The sequence below is a fragment of the Hyla sarda genome, chromosome 1, assembly GCF_029499605.1.
Source record: "Hyla sarda isolate aHylSar1 chromosome 1, aHylSar1.hap1, whole genome shotgun sequence".
Lineage (NCBI taxonomy): Eukaryota > Metazoa > Chordata > Amphibia > Anura > Hylidae > Hyla > Hyla sarda.
This window is the reverse complement of record NC_079189.1, coordinates 349,603,120-349,626,188: the sequence shown is the minus strand read 5'-3', so window position 1 is coordinate 349,626,188 and position 23,069 is coordinate 349,603,120. Positions and strand designations below refer to the sequence as shown.

The window sequence follows — 23,069 nt, the reverse complement described above, 5'->3', positions numbered from 1 at the left end:
TCTCTAAATGCCATGATCAGTAGCAACCACAACATTTAGTGGGTTATTTTACAGGTGGCACACTTGTCAAGGCATGTTTATTAATTGCCATAATAGCCAGAGACATTCTGAAGACCTCTGTGACTGCCATATTAGACTTACTATGAAGGCCTGCTGCAGGCAGGTTGTTCTTGTAGATTGCCAATTTGAAAGTTCACTACAACAGAGTAATATTGAAATGAAATGTCTAGGTTCTGTAGGGGGACTAATAAAAGGGTGAAAAACAATTAAAACATGATTTAAAAAAAAGGAAATAAAAAGATCCCCCCAATAAAATAAAATAACCATCCCCATTTTTTAAATAAAACATAATTTGTACTGCCACACGCAGAAATATCCAAACTATTAAAATATAGTATTATTGATCCTGCTAGGTAAACACCTTTACTCCACAAGGACCCAGTGGGTTTTGATCTAGAGGACAGAGCCAGTTTTCATTTTTGAATTTTCGTTTTTTTCCTCCTCACCTTTTAAGAGACACAACTCTTATTTTTCCATCCATGTGCCATATACAGGGTTGCTTGTTTCAGGACCAATTGTAATTTGCAATTATACCTTTCATTTTACAATAGAATGTATAGCAAAATAATATATATATATATATATATATATATATATATATATATATATATATACTTACATATATATAAATATTATTATTTATCAGAGGTATATTTGAAAAAAACAACCTGTCATTTTGCAACTTTTGCCTATTCTGAAGCCTATTACTTTTTTATTTTTCTGTCTATGAATCTGATTGTTTATTACAACTTTTATGTATATGTGAGTTTTCTGACATGTAATCTGACCAAAAATCAAAAATATTGCACTTTCATATTGTTTTGCTTACACGCTGTTCACCATACAGGATAAATAATGTTTTATTTTTATAATTTGGACAATTCCCCATGGGGCATTTTTATATTATAAAAATGTATGTGTGTATATATATAAATATATATATTTTTTATTATTATTTTATTTACACTTTAAAGTCCCTATTTGGGACTTCTATAAGCAATAATTATACTGCTAAGGCTAAGTTTCCTCTTGTTTTTTTTTCTGGCAGTTTTTGGAAGACTGCCACTGCAGTTTTTTAGCCAAAGCCAGAAATGTATTCAAAAGGAATAGGGCATATAAAGGAAGGACTTACACTTCTCCTTCCTTATGGATCCACTTCTGACTTTGGCTCAAAAACTTCAGTGGCAAAAAAAAAAAAAAAAAAAAAACAAGTGGAAGCCTAATACTGAACAATGCTATGTTCATTGCTCAGTGGGATAGGCTCTTTGCTATTACAGTCTTTCTGAGGCAGACTCAATTAACAGATTGCCCTGGGACCAGCACAGATATATTCAGGGAAACACGTTCTGCCATGAATCCAGATCTGCCTGACAGGCACAGCGCAATGACCATCCATGAAGCAAGCGCAGCTACTTTGCACAGTACCTATGATAGCAATAGCATGGGGAACCAGGACAGAAGAAATCTTCGGACCCTATCACTATTTTCACTTGTTATTATACTGTGGCCTTGTGCTTAAATCAACAAAATCTGAGATGTTCCATATTAATCTGCTCCTAATAGCCCATAAAGAAAATGTGAAGTTAAGATGAAAGAAAACTAAAACATAGCATGTACATTAATATTCAGACCCATTACTCAGTACTAAGATGAAGCACCAAGCACCTTTGGCAGCCCTTATAGCCTCCAATCTTCTTGGTTATGATGCCGCAAGGTTTGCCGACCTAGATTTGTGGATTTTCTGTCATTTCTCTCTACGGTTTCTCTCAAGCTCTGTCAGGTTAGAAGGGGACCATTGGTGGAAAGCAATTTTCAGGTCTTTCCTGAGATGTTTGATTGCTTCAAGTCAGATCTATGGCTGAACCACTCAGGGACATTCACAGAGTGGTCCATAAGGCACTCCTGTGTTGTCTTGTTCGAAGCAGAACCTTCAGCCCAGTCATCTAGGGTCTCTTACTATGGCTCATTGCAATATAAGATGAATAAATGCAACACTAAATGGAACTTAATGCAAATGGAGTTTATTAAAAACCCCTGGCAGATGTAAACCGGCACAGGGCAGAAGCCATTTTGCACACACACGTCGTCGCCCTGTGCCAGTGTCCATCTGGTACATGGCGTCACATGGTAAAGGCTGCATTTATTCATCCTACATTGCAATTTATATTTGAATTTTGGGATTACTGGACTGCATTGATGCTGAGCACCAAGGAACAAAAGCTGTGTCTGTGTTATGCACTGAGAAAGCCTGTGGTGTGTCAGAGTGGTGCCAACTCCCTACACACAAATGGTCTCTTTCCAAGACCCTTCTCTCCCCGATTAGTTTGGTGGGGTAGCCAGCTTAAGTAAGAGCCCTGGATGAATTATGGAGGTCACTGAACTTTCGGTGCAGCAGGCATTTTTTTGTACCCTTCTTTACATATGTGACGCCACACAATTCTGTCTCTGAACTCTGCATGCAGTTTTTTTTAAATTTTGCTCTGATATACAGCTGTGAGACTTAATATAGACAGAGTTGTCTTTCCAAATCATATACAATCAACGTAATTTAGTAGAGGTGAATCTAATTATTGGATTCTAAAATAAAAAAAATAAAAAATAAAAAAGAACAGCCATATCAGTAAAGTGTAAAGTATACACAAATAACATACATAGGTGAGTATTTTAGTACCCACAAACAATTAACATTAGGCAAGTATAAAAGCAGCATAACCATATGCCAAGGACACGATAAGTCACCCCTCCCTCCACACAGAATAGTCATTTTGCACAACGTAGTTGCCACATCTGAAACCTACACACTCATACCCGCACACACAAACAGAAAAAAAAGGAAAGGAGAAGAGGGGAAAAGGTAGCCAGGCACCTAAAAAGAGAAGCATGGATAGATCACTCCATTTCGCTCTGGAGACGAAGTGGGCCCAAGGTGTTGCACCGAGCTTCAAGACTGTACCACTCCATATGACGGAAGGGTATCAAAGTAGCATCAATTTGAAGTTTAGAGTAATAAGCTGTTAGAAGGGTAGAGGATTTCCTTTTAAATACATTTGCAAAAATGTTACTTTGTCATTACTTGGAATTAAAAGCAGAATATTTGGGTTTGTGATGTCATGTCAGGAGCCCTCCATTCATGTCTGTGGGAGGGGGCGTGATGGCTATGGAGCAGAAGTACACAGCCGTCATACCCCCTCCCATAGACATGAATGGAGGGTGCAAGGCGTGACCTCACAAACACAGAAGCCACAAGCCGGCGTTCTGAACATAAATGTTCAGAACGTCAGAGTGCCGGCATTCGGATCGGGGATAAGATGTCTATGGGTGGAGTACACCTTTGATTGTCTATGACCCTGTAATCAGTTTACCGGGAGTTCTTCCTTAGACCAATTTTGCAGTAAGCTCCCACTTGGAGGGACTTCAGACAGCTAGAGTTTTATTAATAAACTCTATGATGTGTACTTTGTCATGACTTTCCTCTGAAACAAAAAAAGGTGTAAGGTGAAATTGAAAAAAATTGCAGTCTAGCAAATTGTGTGTGTGTGTGTGTGAGGGGGGTGCTTCTGTTTTACGACATTCACCCAGCGTTCAAATTCTAATCTTTTTAGAAATATATATATATATTTTTTAATTGCCATTTTCAGTACCTTATACTGAATTTTTATTGATACCATTTGGTATTGATCTGACTTTTTGATTGCTTTTAATTCAAACTTTTTTTGTGGCTTTTTTTCTGTTATATTTTAGTAGTTTGGAAATTTCTACACACAACAATACCAAATATGCGTATGTATTTTTATTACATTTATTAAGAACTGTCATGTGTCACAAAGGGATTAAAAGGCCTTGGCTAGGAGGGCACCAATACAATTCCATTATTACACTTACTCTTTTGTAGAAACTGAACCAAATTCTCTCTCTCTCTCTCTCTCTCTCTCTCTCTCTCTCTCTCTCTCTCTCTCTCTCTCTCTTTGTACTTATATATAGCTATTTCTAGCTATTGCAAGATGCCAAAGGAATATTGCACTTCATTTGGTCCATCTATAAATTAGAAGTTTCCTACAGTTTATTTTCTTTAACTTCATTGTGCCCATACCAGCTAGTAAGTATCTAAGCTTGTCGTCTTTAATTTCCTGTAACTGCTTTCCAAAGCCTTTGGGAATTGTAAAACTCTTGCGTGACTCAGAATTCTCTGGGCCTTTGAAAAGGAGACATAGAATATTAGGTGTCAGTAATTAGAAAGTATTTGATAGTCCATTTCCTACTCCATTACTAGCATTGGTAGATATAGCTGTTAGTAGATTGAATATGTGTGAATTTAAAAAGGACACACGCAAGCAAGAGATCACATACCATCAGTGCACACATACTATAAAGTCTTTATCTGACTAATAACATATCAGACCCCGGAACCTTGATGAAGTATTATTTCAGCTATTTATGGAAAGAATGGCTAAGAATGAAGCTACGTTTCAGTCTTTAGGCTATCCAAGTGGTATAGCAGATAAGCAGTGCCTCCAAGCCTTGCCTTGCTTCTTAGTGTTAAAAGCAATAGTTAGAGTCTATACGTTGTGGGCATACATTGTTCATATGCATTCAGTATTCATTATTGTCAATGTGAGTATTCAAGGATTCATAGGACACACCATGCACGTTTTCTAGAATGTGATGCATTAACAAGTATTGTGTAAAAGCTAGTGGTAGGGACTGTGAATTATTGCTTTCTTATGCATATCTATTAAGTTCGCATTGTGTTACCTCCAAATGTAGCATATGTTTTTTTTTAATTCAGTTTATAAGTTAAATTAAAATGTAGCCTTGAAAAAGAAAAGAATAAAATGACACACATGTTAAATAATCTGTTTGCTACATTGTTGCAATAATCTATAGTATAAAGGAACCTATGAAACATAAACATTTTTATTCATTATAATAGAGGTTGGAATAGGATAAATAGGTAGGAATGAAACTTAAGGGATTTTTTTTCAGCAGCTTGTAACTTATTTGACACAATGGGAGAATGGACAAATCTGTTACCTAGACTTTTGCCTCCACTACTACGGACATTCTTCTTCTGCTGCCTTCCAAATCGAAATGCTTTTAAAATCTGGTCTCCTTCTACCACACTGTTATCGTGCAGGCAGTAATAATTATTTCAGAGGGTTTTTTGGCCACTTAGCAAGGAGTAATGAAGTTTGCATTGGACCTGACAAAACATAGGATGTTTCTTTATGGTAAATGCGGGGTTTGTTTCTTTATATAAAAACATTCATTTACCATGGCTCTGCTTCTATAAAATTTGTACAGTAATGAATACCAGATTCATTCAAGTGGAAAAAGAAAAACCACTACCTAGTAAGCCTTGTAAGATTTAAATATATATATATATATATATATATATGTATAGAAGGGGTAAGTATTCTCCTTAAGGAGGAGCACCGCTCTGTGTGAACAGAGATCCAAAAAGGCTAATAGCACTCTGCAGGCTTTTGGGTAAAGGAGTATGCAAAGCAGCTCATCACACCACCTTTTCAGGTAGCATGCCCTAAGATCAGCTCTGGCTCCAGTTACGAAGTCTCAGAAACTGATTGGGATTCATGCCAATCTAGAATTCTCCCCAGAAGGGAAGAAGACCCATCTGCAGACAGCTGTTCCAGGGGGGTTTGCCCCGAAGCAGCGTATTCTGGCTTGGCTGTGGTGAGTTATTTCGTAACTGGAGCCATAGCTGATCTTAGGGCATGCCACCTGAAAAGGTAGTGTGCTGAGCTGCTTTGCATTTACAGTCATGCCCATAAATGTTGGCACCCCTGAAATTTTTCAGAAAAATTAAGTATTTCTCACAGAAAAGGATTGCAGTTCCACATGTTTTGCTTTACACATATTTATTCCCTTTGTGTGTATTGGAACTAAACCAAAAAAAGGAGGAAAAAAAGCTAATTGAACATAAAATGGTCTGGACATAATTATTGGTACGTCTTCAAAATTGTGGAAAAATAAGATTGTTTCTAGCATGTGATGAACCTTTAAACTCACCTGGGGCAAGTAACAGGTGTGGGCAATATAAAAAATCACACCTGAAAGCATCATGTGTCTGTGTGTGCGCCACACTAAGCATGGACAACAGAAAGAGGAGAAGAGAACTGTCTGAAGACTTGAGAACCATAATTGTGGAAAAATATCAACAATCTCAAGGTTACAAGTCCATCTCCAGAGATCTAGATTTGCCTTTGTCCACAGTGCGCAACATTATCAAGAAGTTTGCAACCCATGGCACTGTAGCTAATCTCCCTGGGCGTGGACGGAAGAGAAAAATTGATGGAAGGTGTCAACACAGGATGGTCCGGATGGTGGATAAGCAGCCCCAAACAAGTTCCAAAGATATTCAAGCTGTCCTGCAGGCTCAGGGAGCATCAGTGTCAGCGCAAACCATCCGTCGACATTTAAATGAAATGAAACGCTATGGCAGAAGACCCAGGAGGACCCCACTGCTGACACAGAGACATAAAAAAGCAATACCAAAATGAACTTGAGTAAGCCAAAATCCTTCTGGGAAAACATCTTGTGGACAGATGAGACCAAGATAGAGCTTTTTGGTAAAGCACATTATTCTACAGTTTACCGAAAATGGAATGAGGCCTACAAAGAAAAGAACACAGTACCTACAGGGAAATATTGTGGAGGTTCAATGATGTTTTGGGGTTGTTTTGCTGCCTCTGGCAATGGGTGCCTTGAATGTGTGCAAGGCCTCATGAAATCTGAGGATTTTGGGTTGCACTGAACAGCCCAGTGTCAGAAAGCTGGGTTTGCATCCGAGATCTTGGGCCAGCAGGACAATGACCCCAAACATACGTCAAAAGCACCCAGAATCCCACTGAACACCTGTGGAGAGATCTTAAAATTGCTGTTAGGAAAAAGTGCCCTTCTAATAAGAGAGACCTGGAGCAGTTTGCAAAGGAAGAGTGGTCCAACATTCTGTCTGAGAGGTGTAAGAAGCTAATTGATGGTTATAGGAAACGACTTATTTCAGTTATTTTTTCCAAAGGGTGTGCAACCAAATATTAAGTTAAGGGTGCCAATAATTTTGTCCAGCCCATTTTTGGAGTTTGGTGTGACATTGGGGGAGATTTATCAAAGCTGTCTATTTCCCGCGTCAATATAAACCAACCTACAGAGCGTTAGGCTGGTCTCTTGTGTGCCTAATTTTATCAAAAGTCGCACAGCTCTTGATAAATTCTGCGCACAGACTTTGGGATCTATGCTTTAGACCGTATTTAAACCTGCTCCAGCATGGTCTGAGATTTCAGCGTACTTTCAGCCGATGCGCTTTTGATATATTCAGCACCAATCCATTTTTCCGTCTAAAATAGACTAGAATGCATCATGTTCTAAAAATCCTCTAAAGCAAAAGTCGCAAAAAAGTCGCACATATTTAGACTGCGACAAATTTAGATCAGTCTAAATCCTTTGATAAATCTCCCCCATTATGTCCAATTTGCTTTTTTTCCTCCCTTTTTTGGTTTAGTTCCAATACACACAAATGGAATGAACATGTGTATAGCAAAACATGTGTTACTGCAATCCTTTTCTGTGAGAAATACTTAATTTTCGTCAAAAATTTCAGGGGGACCAACATTTATGGGCATGACTGTATATATATATATATATATATATATATATATATATATGTGTGTGTATTATATATGTATTAGATATCATATAGCAGTCAAAAAGTGCCTTACAGTCGTGTAAATCTTTGCTGACGATAAACATAAAAAACAAATATAAATATATATAAATATATATACAAATGCTTGAAAAAGACCGTGGTGACGGTCGAAACGTTGTATCTTACCTTGAGGTAATAAACCTATTTTGATCACTACTGGAGTGCTGCGGGACGCTTTATTCTACTATACATCACTGCTGCTGCCAGTGACCCGGGCTGCGATTGTGCCCGCTTGCACCCGCTACACCTTTGCATCCCTGGTGTGCTGCTCCTCCTTGCTATCTGGATATAAATATATACATATATATCTGTGTATATATATATATATATATATATATATATATATATTTGTGTGTGTGTAAACAGTAAAGTAAATAACACTGATTATCTTATTATAATCGCTCTTGGGTGGTATAAGGGCAAAATTATTATGTTTAGATGACTAGGTCAGAGCATCTCCACAATGGTGCATTTTGTGGGATCCTTCCTACAGTGTATGGGTGCTCAATACTGCTTGGGAGCACAGACTAGCCAATGTGATCTCATTCCACAGTAGAGCTACAATATTGGTGGAAAAGTTGATCCTACCTATGATAGTTAAGATATACAGGTGTCAGAGCATGCAGTGTATCTCAGCTTGCTGCATATCAGCTTGTGTAGCTGCAGTCTTGTCTGATTGACCATGCAGACCTGTGTGCTATGCCGAGAGTACCTTCAATAGGCTATTGAGCACCATAAATTAAAGGGTACTCCACCCCTAGACATCTTATTCCCTATCCAGATAGGGAATACAATGTTGTCTTATTGTGGTGGGCCTGGCCGCGATCTCCAGGCCAGCCCTTCGGTGTTCTGAACATTTGTGTTCAGAACACTGGTTTGGGGGCCTCCGTGTTTGTAACGTCACGACAGCCGTCACTCCCCTCCATCCATGTCTAATGGAGGGGGCATGACAGCTGAGGAACAGAAGTACACAGCCGTCACGCCCCCTCCCATAGACATGAATGGAGGGGGCTGTCATCCGGCACAGAGTGGAGTTGGCTCCATCCATCGATCCCAGAGGCCGAACCCCTTCGTCACTAGACATAATATATCTTATCCTTTGGATAGGGGATAAGATGTCTATGGGCGGAGTACCCCTTTAATCACAAAGCAATGAAAGAAGTTGGCTTGGTATGATTAAACAGTTGCCTTTTATACCACAGGGATAGTCAGGTGTATGTTGCCTGTATGTAGGAAAGAGATGGCACAAGGATGCACTGAAGGCAAACCAGCAGGGGCAGCATGAAGCTCTGGGCAATCGTTCTGGCATGCATGTGGATGTTACACATGCCACCTACCTAAACTTTGTTTTAGATCAAGTGTATCTTTTACAGTAGTGGTATTCCCTAACGGCAGTGGTCTTTTTCAGCGGGATAATGTGGCCCTGCCTTCTAATTTGCAATACCAGAACCATCTGCTGCTAATACCTTGGTCCCAGGTCCTTTAAAGGTCTTGTGGAGTTCATGCCTCAATCAGTCAGAGCTGTTTTGGCAGCATGAAGAGGACCAGCACAAAAAGGCATGTGTATATAATAGACTCAATTACTGACAGCCTATCCCTGAGGTCTTCAAAACACTCTTGGAATATATTATATAATTGCTAATTCTCCCAGTCAGTAAGTAACTAGAAATCAGAGTTGCTGAAATTACTTAAAAATTACTAATATTTTCCCTTAGAATATGCTAGCAGAGTACAGACTGTAGCACCCTATTTACTGACTACTGACTGATATTGAGGGCAATCTATAGACCTTAAATGTATTTCAAGGGAATACCAAAGCAAAGGGAATTAAAAATCTATGCAGCTACCTAATTTATTTTTCACAGCTCCTGTAGCCATTGCTATTAATTTGTTTATTACTTTAATTTTTTTAAATTGCCATATTTTTTAAGCTGTTTTAGCTTTACAACAGGGGCTAGGCTTTCATTTGATTAAAAAAAATATTTTAAGATTTGACATTGACTATGGTATCTTTCAGTCTATAGTTCAATAATGTCTTAAAGGGGTACTCCAGTGGTACCCACTGGGTACCTCTTTAAATCAACCAGGGCCAGAAAGTTAAACAGATTTGTAAATTACTTGTAAATATTAACCCTTTCTGTAATTATCAGTTGCGGTATACTACAGAGGAAGTTGTATAGTTCTTTTCTGTCTGACCACAGTGCATTTTGCTGACACCTTTGTCCATGTCAGGAACTGTCATGGAGAGGAGAGGTTTGCTATGGGGATTTGCTCTTTCTCTGGACAGTTCCTGACATGGACAGAGGTGTCAGCAAAGAGCACTGAGTCAGATAGAAAATAAATTCAAAAAGAAAAGAACTTCCTCTGGAGCATACAGCAGCTGATAAGTACTGGAAGGGTTCTATTTTAAATAGAAGTCATTTACAAATCTGTTTACATTTCTGGAGCCAATTGATATGAAAAAATAGTTTTCCACCGGAGTACCCCTTTAAAAAGGCCTTACATCTTTCGGATGCCCCCTCTGATGCTAATCTAATGTGTATGGGATCGTACAAAGCGTCCCCTGACATCTATGGTCAGTTTAAACAATAATAAGGCATATTGGATTTCAACATGCCTAATTCTTCACTCCCTAAGGAGATCATAACGTTACTTGGCTTTTGACACTTTTCCTATTAAAATAAACATGAATGTTGGGCCACTTTGAGCATGCAATGGTTATTCTCATTTTTTCATAGAAAGTTCAGGAATATACATGTATGCACAATGTATTCTCTAGCTTATTATTGATACACTGTATTTTATTAGATAAAATTAGTACTAGATTGAATAAATAAAATAAATATCAGAGTAGAAATACAAAAATATCATGGAACATAGCCAATGAAGCAAAACAAAAAAAATCTATAACTTACATTTCCAGGTGCGTTTAGAGTTACAAAGTGACAAGTTTTGCCCTTAAATCACTTTGTAAAGAGTTTACTTTAAGTTAACTATAAAACTGATATAATCAGGCAGGAATAAGTGAGCAATGGGAATCTGCAAGCCCTTTATTAATAGTTATACCATAAAGTAATTTATTTTATTTTATTCAAAAAATATTGTGTTCTTCATGTTTTTGAGTTTGTTTTTTTGTTTTGTCATTTTGGGTAAATATTATTAACAACATGTTGTAAAGCTAGATGCTTTTATTTTTTACTCACGGCCTATAGTTACGTAGAGAGCTTCCCAAAGATGAAATGACAATAGTTTAATATAATATAAGCTTCAATGACTTAGGATGCAGTTCAAAAATAAAACATTACAAAAAACATGTTCCATGATTTTGTTTGCATTAAAGCAACATGAATATAGTCAATACAACACATTACATGTGTGAGAACAGTATAAAAATATTTTCAACATTAATCACCTAGGCTATGTTCACACATTGTTTTCATGAGCCTAATTTTGAGCTGTAGATGTCTGAAAAAACAGACCAAACGCATAAAAAAGCTTAAACCAACAGTGTGTGAAGAGAAAAAAAGGCTTAAAATATGGTCCGAAATGAGGCAAAAAACACAGTGTATGAATATAGCCTAAAGCAGTATTTATTGTTACCATTAAACCATTTGTACTGATATATAATAAACTATATAGGAATTATGTCAGAAAAACAAAAACAGAAGCCAAGTGTGCAGACCAAGTTACTGAACAGCCGCAAGCTACAACTCACACTCTAATGCTCACATCACGCAAGAAATACTGCATACTAATAACATGGCAGAGTGCCTATAATTTCCCAAATGTTCGTTAAAATTGCTATTTTTTTCCTGTGGCCTAGAAACAATGGATACTTTCCTAGCAAATGATGCAAAGCTAATTCTTGGACAATAGCTACACTACTGCTGATATATCCCAACCCTGCTATTTCAATTCTGCTTTATCTAGCAGGCCTGGGTTATAGCAGATCGTGAACTGGTCTTCTGTATGGGAAAAAAAGCTGAGCGCTCATCAGATGCTGTTTACTCAAATCAAAAATGGTGTTTTAAATGGCCTCGTGGATTAACTAGTATTAATCTAAGCTATCCTCAGTTGCACACTTATATATCAACTAAATCTTATCAGGTGCACTACAGCCACACACAGCAGTGAAAACATATAGATCATCTGTAACTGCACTAACTGCATTATGTAATAAAGATTTAGAACAGCAAGAAAGGAGCATGTCATAGGTCCCAGTTCTATCTTAATATTTTGTCTAAAATATGTAACATAATTAAAGGGGTATTCCAGGAATTTGCTACAGGGGCTGTGAAGTTAGTGTAGTTCATAATATAGTGTCTGTACCTGTGTGTGATGGTTTTCTCACAATTCTTCTGTGATTTTTCACCCCAATATATATTTTTAACAGCATTCAAAATGACTGCTGTTTCGGATTTTTCCCAGGTTGCAATGCGGCTGAGACCTGATTCACTAGTCAGCTGATGACAGGGAGCCTGTCTGCTTCAATGGGTGGAGCGATCGCTTGGTGGGAGAAAGATCAATCTGCAACAGCTGTAGGCACCCTGAGTGGAAACCACACTGATTTGAATGGATGCAGCTCATTTATGTTTCAATGGGTGGGGTGGCTGATTTGTGGGAGGGAGGAAGATGGAATTGTGGGATTTGTAGTAAAAAAAAGAAAAGTCAAACAGGAAATAGCAGTTCACAAACAGCTAGCCACAGCATTATGGTAATCTCACAACATGGCCATTTAGCCCCAAGACAAGTGCAGATCCTTCCTAAGCATGTCCACTACTGTCTACCAGGTACGTACTAAAATCCCCTTATGGTAGATAACCCCTTTAAGTACAATATTAGAATGACACATTTTTACATATTATTTTAGACAATGTAAATCTATTAGTTTCCCTATTTCGAGTCTTTCATTATTATTTATTTATCTGGTCAATTTGAATAGTGCAAAGTTAGCGTAAAAAATATAAAATATATTTTTCTTAGGTATAAGAAATATATTACTACATGCGCTTTCTGTGTATTTTTTTTTCCAGACTGGATACGGATGAATACAATCTGTAATTTATGCCGAGATTAAACTCTAATGGGGTTATGTTATGGACAGAACTTCCAGATGGCTGCTTACAATACATTTCTGATATATATTGGTAGAAAGTGTCTGAATTTTTCAACACTGCACAGATAACTCAAACTACAGTCAGATAAATGAACATATTCCTGCAATTTTAATTACAATATAGAGTAAGCTTAATGCTAATGAATGATATTTAGACTGATTTGAGTGACTGTTTTCTGTATACATCAATGTGAAATATGTTAATGCTATATAATTTATCAAATAAATAATTATTATATTACTATATTTCAGAGGCTAAATAGGACAGAAAGCAATTTGAATGTTGATGACTATTGTATAGGGCTAGAGCAATATTAATGTATGTATTCTCAAGTAGTTTCCACATCTTGATGTGTAAACATTTCCTATAGTCAGACACTGGCCACAGACATCACATTGTTAGGGCAGAGTAAAGACACAAGATGGTCAACTGTTTTGATTCTCTTACACATTAGATAGCTGTCAAACCAACAACTGTTTATCTTACAGCTTTTGGCCCCAATAACCTACAGGCCGTATGTAAATAATATTTCAGTTGAACGTGTTATTAATATAAAAGACACCTGTTCACATCCTCAAACAGTCACACTCCAAACTCCACCATGGCCAAGACAAAGAGCTGTCAAAGGACACCAGAAACAAATTTGTAGACCTGTGCCAGGCTGGGAAGACTGAATCTGCAATAGGCAAGCAGCTTGGTGTGAAGAAATCAACTGTGGGTGCAATTATCAGAAAATGAAAGACATACAAGACCACTGATAATCTCCCTCGATCTGGGTCTAACCCTGTGGCATCAAAATGATCACAAGACCAAAGTAAAAAAGGCTACCATCAGTAACACACTACACCGCCATGGACTCAAATCATGCAGTGCCAGACGTGTCCCCCTGGTTATGCCAGTACATGTCCGGGCCCGCCCCAAGTTTGCTAGAGAGCATTTGGATGATCCAGAAGCGTATTGGGAGATTGTAATATGGTCAAGATTGTAATATGGTCAAGATGAAACCAAAGTAGAACTTTGTGGTAAAAACTCAACTCGTCGAGTTTGGAGTTTCATCCAAAGAACACCATACCTACTGTGAAGCATGGGGTGGAAACATCATGCTTTGGGGCTGTTTTTCTGCTAAGGGACCAGGACGACTGATCCATGTAAAGGAAAGAATCAATGGGGCCATGTATCGTGGGATTTTGAGTTAAATCTTCCTTCCATCAGCAAGGGCATTGAAGATGGAGCATGGCTGGGTCTTTCAGCATGACAATGATCACAAACACACCACCCAGGCAACAAAGGAGTGGCTTCGTAAGAAGCATTTCAAGGTCCTGGAGTGGCCTAGCCAGTTTTCAGATCTCAACCCCATAGAAAACCTTTCTAGGGATTTGAAAGTCCGTGTTGCCCAGTGACAGCCCCAAAACATCACTTCTCCAGAGGAGATCTGCAGGGAGGAATAGGCCAAAATACCAGCAACAGTGTGTGAAAACTTGTGATGACTTACAGAAAACGTTTGACCTCTCTCATTGCCAACAAAGGGTATATAACAAAGTATTGCAATGAACTTTTGTTATTAACCAGATACTTATTTTCCACCATAATTTGCAAATAAATTCTTAAAAAATTAGACAATGTGATTTTATGGATTTTTTTCTCATTATGTCTCTCATAGTTGAGGTATACCTATGATGAAAATTACAGGCCTCTCTCATCTTTTTAAGTGGGAGAACTTGGTGGTGGACTAAATACTTTTTTGCCCCACTGTACATATTCTCCCTCAAATGTGTTATCTACTGAATATGCATACGTATGTGATAGCTGTAGTCATTTATTTAGCTGACAGATGTCTCTCCTGATCTCTCCCCATACACATGAACAATTGGCTTGGCATCTTTTGAATGGGGGGTAAGCTGCTGCTAGACTGTTCTGGTGGCAGCTTATCTTTGAGAACAAAAGGATCATCAACATTATCTTTTTGGGGAAATATTGGGAGCCCCCCTTACACATGAGACAATCATCTTGTCCTGCCAAAATCAGCGGGTTGGTAGACTTTAAAAAAATAAATAAATATTTTAATTAATTCATTCATTAATTAATTTATTTATGTTTATGGGAGCTTTAGCAGTATTTCACTAGGCAGAGCTTAACTAGGCAGAGCTTAACAGTCCTTAAATGGCTTGTCTATTGGCATAGCTTTTATATTAAAAGGCGAAAACTGGGAGGGTGAGAATAAGATAAGCATTCCTCACCATTCCAATGCCCCACTGCTCTTTCAAGGCTGCCCGGGCCCCTTCTAATCTTCAAGAATCATGTTCTCTCTTGACACACAAAAAAAGTCCACCTAGCCAAACACTGACTAAGTTCGGTCACCACTGTGCAGATAGCATTTCCTTCCATTACCTGTGTGTTGAGATGAGAACAGGAAGAGGAGATTAGCGGGACTTGGTGGATGCTAAAATGGCAACAGTGAGTGATCGGGGAGGTGAGTAACGATTATTTTTTACCCAGTATTTGCCTCTTTTAACCCCCTCATGACCCAGCAATTTTTTTTCCGGCTCACGTTTTGTTCCTCCTTACCTTCTAAAACCCATATATTTTTTATTTTTTAACTAACAAAGTTGTATTAGGGCTTATTTTCTGTGTGACATGTTGTACTTTCCACTAATATACTTATTTTTTTATCATAAAATGTGTTACGAAGCCCCCAAAAAATTATATGTAGGGGAAAATTGAAAAAAATATGGAATTGCACAATTTTGTAGGGCGATCGTTTTTATTGTGTTCAAAATATGGTAAATCTAACATGCTATCTTTAACCCCTTAACGACGCAGGGCGTAAATGTACGTCCTGGTGAGGTGGTACTTAACGCATCATGACGTACATTTACATCCTTTACATCGTAGCGATGCACGGGTCATGTGCGGCAGTTCCCAGCTGCTAATAGCAGCTAGGGATCCGCCAGTAATCGCGCACATCCGTGATCGCGCGGATGTCTGCCATTAACCCCTCAGATGCTGTGATCAATGCAGATCACGGCATCTCCGGGAGTGCGGTCAGAAAAATCCATGATCGGATCGCCCGCAGCGCTGCTGCAGCGATCGGATCATCTGTAATGGCAGTGTAGGTCCCCTCATCTCCCAGCGTCTTCTGCTCTGGTCTGAGATCGAGCAAACCAGAGCAAAAGATAGCCGATAATACTGATCAGTGCTATGCCCTATAGCGCTGAACAGTATTAGCAATCAAAAGATTGCTATAAATAGTTCGCTATGGGGACTATTAAAGTGTAAAGATAGAAGTAAAAAAAAGTAAAAAATAAAACAAAAAAATTAGAAAAATCCCCTCCCGCAATAAAAATGTAAATTGTCAGTTTTCCCCATTTTACCTCCAAAAAGGGTGAATTTTTTTCCCCATAAACATATTTGGTACCGCCACGTGTGTAAATATCCAAACTATTAAAATATAATGTTAATTATCCAAGTTAATTATCCCGTACGGTGAACGGCGTGAACGGAAAAAAAAAGTCCAAAATTGCAAAAAAATTTTATTGATCCAAATAAAATTGATAATTTTTTTTTTTAAAGTTTTATATATGCAAATGTGGCATAAAAAAAATTACACAACACAGCACAAAAATTGAGCACTCATACCGCTGCTTATACGTAAAAATGAAAAAGTTAGAGTTCAGCAAAATAGAGGAATTTAAAGTGCACTAATTTGGTTAAAAAGCTTGTGATTTTTTTTTAAGCGGTATAATCATAGAAAACAATGTAATTATGGGTATCATTAATCGTATTGACCTACAGAATAAAGAAAATGGGTCTATTTTACTATAAAGTGTACAGCATGAAAACAAAACCTTTCAAAATTGGCAAAATTGCAGTTTTCTTATCAATTTCCGCACACAAATAGTATTTTTTTGGGTTGCGCCATACATTTTATGGTAAAAAGTGATGTCATTACAAAGAACAACTGGTCGCGCATAAAACAAGCCCTCATACTAGTCTGTGGATGAAAATATAAAAGAGTTATGATTTTTAGAAAGTAAGGAGGAAAAAATGAAAACGTAAAAATAAAGGTCCAAATTGAGTCCTTAGTGGTTTAATGTATGAGTCAGTATGATTACAATGATACCAAACTTAATTAATTTTTGTTTCGTTTTATGGTTAAAAAACATTGAAAACATGAAAAAGGAAAAAATAAAACTTTGTTCGTTACCATGTTCCCACCTATATGACTTATTTTTTCCACCTATGTAGCTGTATTAGGGCTTGCTTTTTGCGGCATGATCTGTAGTTTTTAACGGTACCACTTTTGTGTGGTTCTGGCTTTTAATTGAATGTAACCAAAATTTGTAATTTTGGCGATTTGGAATTTTTTTTGGCGTTTACGCTGATCACCATGCAGGATCAGAAACATAATAATCTAATAGTTTGGACAATTAAACACGTGATGATACCAAATATGTGTATTTTTTTTTGTACAGTGTTTTATTAAAAAAATTAGAAAAGTGATTAGAATTTTTATTAGGGGAGGGATTTTTTAAATATTATTATAAACAATTTTTTACTTTTTTCACACACTTTTTGGCCCTTCCTAGGGGCCTATCATAAGCTATAATTAGATGGCTTACATAGATCATTGTAATGCTTTTGCATTACATTGATCCATGAAATCTGTGCTCGATTGCTAAGGGCTGCCAAAGGAAGCCTTAAAGGGATACTCCGCCCTAGACATCTTATCCCCTATCCAAGGATAGGGGATAAGATGTCTGATCGCAGGGTTCCCTCTGCTGGGGACCCCCGCTGATAGCAGCCGGGAACTGTCACGCATGACGCAAGCACCGGTCCGATGCTCGTGGTCATGACGGAGCGTACATGTACGTCATGGTGAGTTAAGTACCACGGCACCATGACGTTCATTTACGTCCATTGTTGTTAACGGGTTAATGCAAGACTGGCATTAAAGGGGTACTCCAGCGGAAAACATATTTTTTTAAAATCAACTGGTGCCAGAAAATTAACCCCTTAAAGGGGTACTCCGCCCCTAGACATCTTATCCCCTATCCAAAGGATAAGGGATAAGATGTCAGATCGCCGGGGTCCCGCTGCTGGGGACCCCGGGGATCGCCGCTGTAGCACCCCGCTATCATTACTGCGCAGAGTGAGATCACTCTGCACGTAATGACGGGCAATACAGGGGCCGGAGCATCGTTACGTCATAGCTCCGCCCCTCGTGTTGTCACGGCCCGCCCCCTCAATACAAGTCTATGGGAGGGGGCGTGGCGGTCGTCACGCCCCCTGCCATAGACTTTCATCAAGGGAACGGGCCGTGATGTCATGAGGGGCGGAGCCATGACATCACGCTGCTCCAGCCCCTGTATCGCCCGTCATTATGCACAGAGCGAACTCACTCTGCGCAGTAATGATGGCGGGGTGCCGCAGCGGCGATCCCCGGGGTCCCCAGCAGCGGGACCACGGTGATCTAACATCTTATCCCCTATCCTTTGGATAGGGGATAAGATGCCAGGGGCGGAGTACCCCTTTAAGGTCCGGGGGGTTTTCCGTTTTTGCATTTTAGTTTTTTGCTCCTTGCCTTTAAAAAAATCATAACTCTTTCAATTTTGCACCTAAAAATCCATATGATGGCTTATTTTTTGTGCCACCAATTCTACTTTGTAATGATGTCAGTCATTTTGCCCAATAATCTACGGTGAAACAGAAAAAAAAATAATTGTGAGACAAAATTGAAAAAAAAAAACGCTGTTTTGTATCTTTTGGGGGCTTTCGTTTCTACGTAGTACATTTTTCGGTAAAAATGACACCTTATCTTTTTTCTGTAGGTTCATACGGTTAAAATGATACCCTACTTATATAGGTTTGATTTTGTCGTACTTCTGGAAAAAATCATAACTTCATGCAGGAAAATTAATACATTTAAAATTGTCATCTTCTGACCCCTATAAAAATGAGGGCTCATTTTTTGTGCCGTGATCTGAAGTTTTTAATGGTACCATTTTTGCATTGATAGGACTTTGGCTGTCTGGGCATGCTGGGAGTTGTAGCTTTGCAACATCTGGAGGGCCACAGTATGGACACCACTGTGCAGTGGTCTCCAATCTGTGCTCTTCCAGATGTTGTAAAACTACAACTCTCAAAATTCCCAGACAGTCCAGGCATGCTGGGAGCTGTATTTCTGTAACATCTGGCCCTTCAGATGTTGCCGAACTACAACTTCCAGCATGCCTGTGCAGTCTGGGCATGCTTGAAGTTGAAGTTTTGCAACAGCTGGAGGCACACAGGTTGGAAAACACTGAGTTTCCCAACCAGTGTGCCTCCAGTTGTTGCAAAACTACAACTCCCAGCATGCTCAGACAGCTGAAGGGCATGCTGGGAGTTGTAGTTTTGCAACAACTGGAGGAGAACAGTTGGGAGACCGCTAAGTAGTGGTGTCCAAACTGTAGCCCTCCAGATGTTGCAAAACTTCAACTCCAAGCATGCCCAGACTGCCCAAGCATGCTGGGAGTTGTAGTTAGGCAACATCTGAAGGGCCAGATGTTCCAAAAGTACAACTCCCAGCATGTCTGGAATGGCTGGGCATGCCGGGAGTTGTAGTTTTGCAAAAACTGGAGGCGCACTGGTTGTGAAACATTGTCTATTTCCTAACTCAGTGTTTCCCTACCTGTGTTCCTCCAGCTGTTGCAAAACTATAACTCCCAGCATGCACTGACAAACTGTATATGCTGGGAGTTGTAGTTTGGCAACAGCTGGAGGCGCACGGGTTGGGAAACACTGAGTTAAGTAACAAACTCTCAGTGTTTTGCAACCAGGGTGCTTCCAGCTGTTTCTTAATTACAGCCCCCCATGATGGGAGTTGTAGTTTAGCAACAATTGGAGGCTCCCTGTTTATGAACACGCTGCATTATGTGCGCTCTTCCCAGGGGAGAGCACAAAAAATATACTAACCCATATTTCTTGTTTTTCTTTTCTTCTCATTTCAGATACGTGAATGCGGAGGACTACGTCAGATTCGATGGACTGCGATGATGACCAGCGTTTTTTTTAAATTTCAATAAAATAGTTAAAGAGGGCTGTGGGGGAGTGATTTATTTTGAATAACATTTTTTTCAATGTGTCCGTGTTTTTTATAATGGCATTTTCAGGGTTAGTAGTGGAAGCTGTCTTATAGACAGAATTCATTAAGCGTTAGCCCCAAAAACAGCTAATGCTAACCCCCAATTATTACCCCGGTACCCACCGCCACAGGGGTGCCGGGAAGAGCCGGTTCCCAGATGCCAGGAGCGTCAAAAATGGAGCTCCTGGGCCTAGGCGGTAACAGGCTGGCGTTATTTAGGCTGGGGAAGGCCAGTAACAATGGTCCTCGCCCACCCTGGTAACGGCAGGCTGTTGCTGCTTGGTTGGTATCTGGCTGATACTGAAAATAGGGGGTACCCTATGCGTTTATTTATTTTTTTTATAAATAAAAAAAGTGTGTGGTTCCCTAATTTTTTCAGTATCAGCTGGACATTCACTTTAATGTGTTTTTCTTTTTTGAAGAGAAATTCAAACAGATTTTCAAATGTAGTTTTGGCAGGTACATGTATCTATTGAAGCCCTGCACCCATTATTTCTATTTAAGCATTCTCTGCCTTGCCTCCCACCACCCACTATCTTTATGTTGCTGAATGCAGTGTTGTGTGGGTGTCCTTCATTTTCCTTTACTATTTGTCACAGTAATGTAAATGCATTTCCAGAATAAAGTCAAAATCTGTGCATATCCCCCCCCCCCCAAATAATCTGTATTCATTGTACACTGTTTACTGAAATTAGTAATCAATATATTTGCCATTTAATAGATACAAATATATCTGCTAGACATCCATCAGAGTAATACTAATAGAAATCTGAGTTGGTTTATAGCCTAACTCCAATAGTACTGCAGAGTTCTGCCAAAGGTTAGCATTTACTGGGTCATGTCCATTGTTACGCCGAGCGCTCCGGGTCCCCGCTCCTCCCCGGAGCGCTCGCTTCACTCTCCCCGCGGCAGCGCTCCGGTCACGTCCTCTGACCCGGGGCGCTGCGATTCCGCTGCCAGCCGGGATGCGATTCGCGATGCGGGTAGCGCCCGCTCGCGATGCGCACCCCGGCTCCCCTACCTGACTCGCTCTCCGTCTGTTCTGTCCCGGCGCGCGCGGCCCCGCTCCCTAGGGCGCGCGCGCGCCGGGTCTCTGCGATTTAAAGGGCCACTGCGCCGCTGATTGGCGCAGTGGTCCCAATTAGTGTGTTCACCTGTGCACTTCCCTATATCACCTCACTTCCCCTGCACTCCCTTGCCGGATCTTGTTGCCTTAGTGCCAGTGAAAGCGTTCCTTGTGTGTTCCTTGCCTGTGTTTCCAGACCTTCTGCCGTTGCCCCTGACTACGATCCTTGCTGCCTGCCCCGACCTTCTGCTACGTCCGACCTTGCTTTTGCCTACTCCCTTGTACCGCGCCTATCTTCAGCAGCCAGAGAGGTGAGCCGTTGCTAGTGGATACGACCTGGTCACTACCGCCGCAGCAAGACCATCCCGCTTTGCGGCGGGCTCTGGTGAAAACCAGTAGTGGCTTAGAACCGGTCCACTAGCACGGTCCACGCCAATCCCTCTCTGGCACAGAGGATCCACTACCTGCCAGCCGGCATCGTGACAGTAGATCCGGCCATGGATCCCGCTGAAGTTCCTCTGCCAGTTGTCGCTGACCTCACCACGGTGGTCGCCCAGCAGTCACAACAGATAGCGCAACAAGGCCAACAGCTGTCTCAACTGACCGTTATGCTACAACAGTTACTACCACAGCTTCAGCAGTCATCTCCTCCGCCAGCTCCTGCACCTCCTCCGCAGCGAGTGGCCGCTCCTGGGATACGCTTATCCTTGCCGGATAAATTTGATGGGGACTCTAAGTTTTGCCGTGGCTTTCTTTCCCAATGTTCCCTGCATCTGGAGATGATGTCGGACCTGTTTCCCACTGAAAGGTCTAAGGTGGCTTTCGTAGTCAGCCTTCTGTCCGGAAAAGCCCTGTCATGGGCCACACCGCTCTGGGACCGCAATGACCCCGTCACTGCCTCTGTACACTCCTTCTTCTCGGAAATCCGAAGTGTCTTTGAGGAACCTGCCCGAGCCTCTTCTGCTGAGACTGCCCTGTTGAACCTGGTCCAGGGTAATTCTTCCGTTGGCGAGTATGCCGTACAATTCCGTACTCTTGCTTCAGAATTGTCCTGGAATAATGAGGCCCTCTGCGCGACCTTCAAAAAAGGCCTATCCAGCAACATTAAAGATGTTCTGGCCGCACGAGAAATTCCTGCTAATCTACATGAACTTATTCACCTAGCCACTCGCATTGACATGCGTTTTTCCGAAAGGCGTCAGGAACTCCGCCAAGATATGGACTCTGTTCGCACGAGGCGTTTCTCCTACTCGGCTCCTCTCTCCTCTGGTCCCCTGCAATCTGTTCCTGTGCCTCCCGCCGTGGAGGCTATGCAGGTCGACCGGTCTCGCCTGACACCTCAAGAGAGGACACGACGCCGTATGGAGAACCTCTGCCTGTACTGTGCTAGTACCGAACACTTCCTAAGAGATTGTCCTATCCGTCCTCCCCGCCTGGAAAGACGTACGCTGACTCCGCACAATAATGAGACAGTCCTTGATGTCTACTCTGCTTCTCCACGTCTTACTGTGCCTGTGCGGATGTCTGCCCCTGCCTTCTCCTTCTCTACAGTGGCCTTCTTGGACTCAGGATCTGCAGGAAATTTTATTTTGGCCTCTCTCGTCAACAGGTTCAACATCCCGGTGACCAGTCTCGCCAGACCCCTCTACATCAATTGTGTAAATAATGAAAGATTGGACTGTACCATACGTTTCCGCACGGAGCCCCTTCTTATGAGCATCGGATCTCATCATGAGAGGATTGAACTTTTGGTCCTCCCCAATTGCACCTCGGAAATTCTCCTTGGACTTCCCTGGCTTCAACTTCATTCCCCTACCCTGGATTGGTCCACTGGGGAGATCAAGAGTTGGTGGTCCTCTTGTTCCAAGAACTGTCTAAAACCGGTTCCCAGTAACCCTTGCCGTAACTCTGTGGTTCCTCCAGTAACCGGTCTCCCTAAGGCCTATATGGACTTCGCGGATGTTTTCTGCAAAAAACAAGCTGAGA

The 23,069-nt window shown here is 40.5% G+C and overlaps 1 protein-coding gene and 1 long non-coding RNA gene across 11 annotated transcripts in view; one reads left to right on the top strand and one right to left on the bottom strand.

The window, feature by feature from the left end:
• The window catches only part of LOC130273874 (uncharacterized), a 119,330-nt gene extending 99,356 nt beyond the window's left edge, over nt 1-19,974 (top strand). For 5 of the 7 annotated variants that reach the window (XR_008844161.1, XR_008844162.1, XR_008844163.1 and 2 more), the window contains 2 exons: nt 12,209-12,570; nt 12,814-17,851. This is a non-coding gene — a long non-coding RNA (uncharacterized LOC130273874). Of the gene's footprint in view, nt 1-12,208; nt 12,571-12,813; nt 17,852-19,883 lie in introns of those variants that run through there. The other 2 variants (XR_008844167.1, XR_008844165.1) reach the window with 2 other exon arrangements.
• Nucleotides 1-23,069, bottom strand: part of NFIB (nuclear factor I B) — a 427,846-nt gene that overhangs the window by 286,545 nt on the left and 118,232 nt on the right. The window lies entirely within an intron of this gene.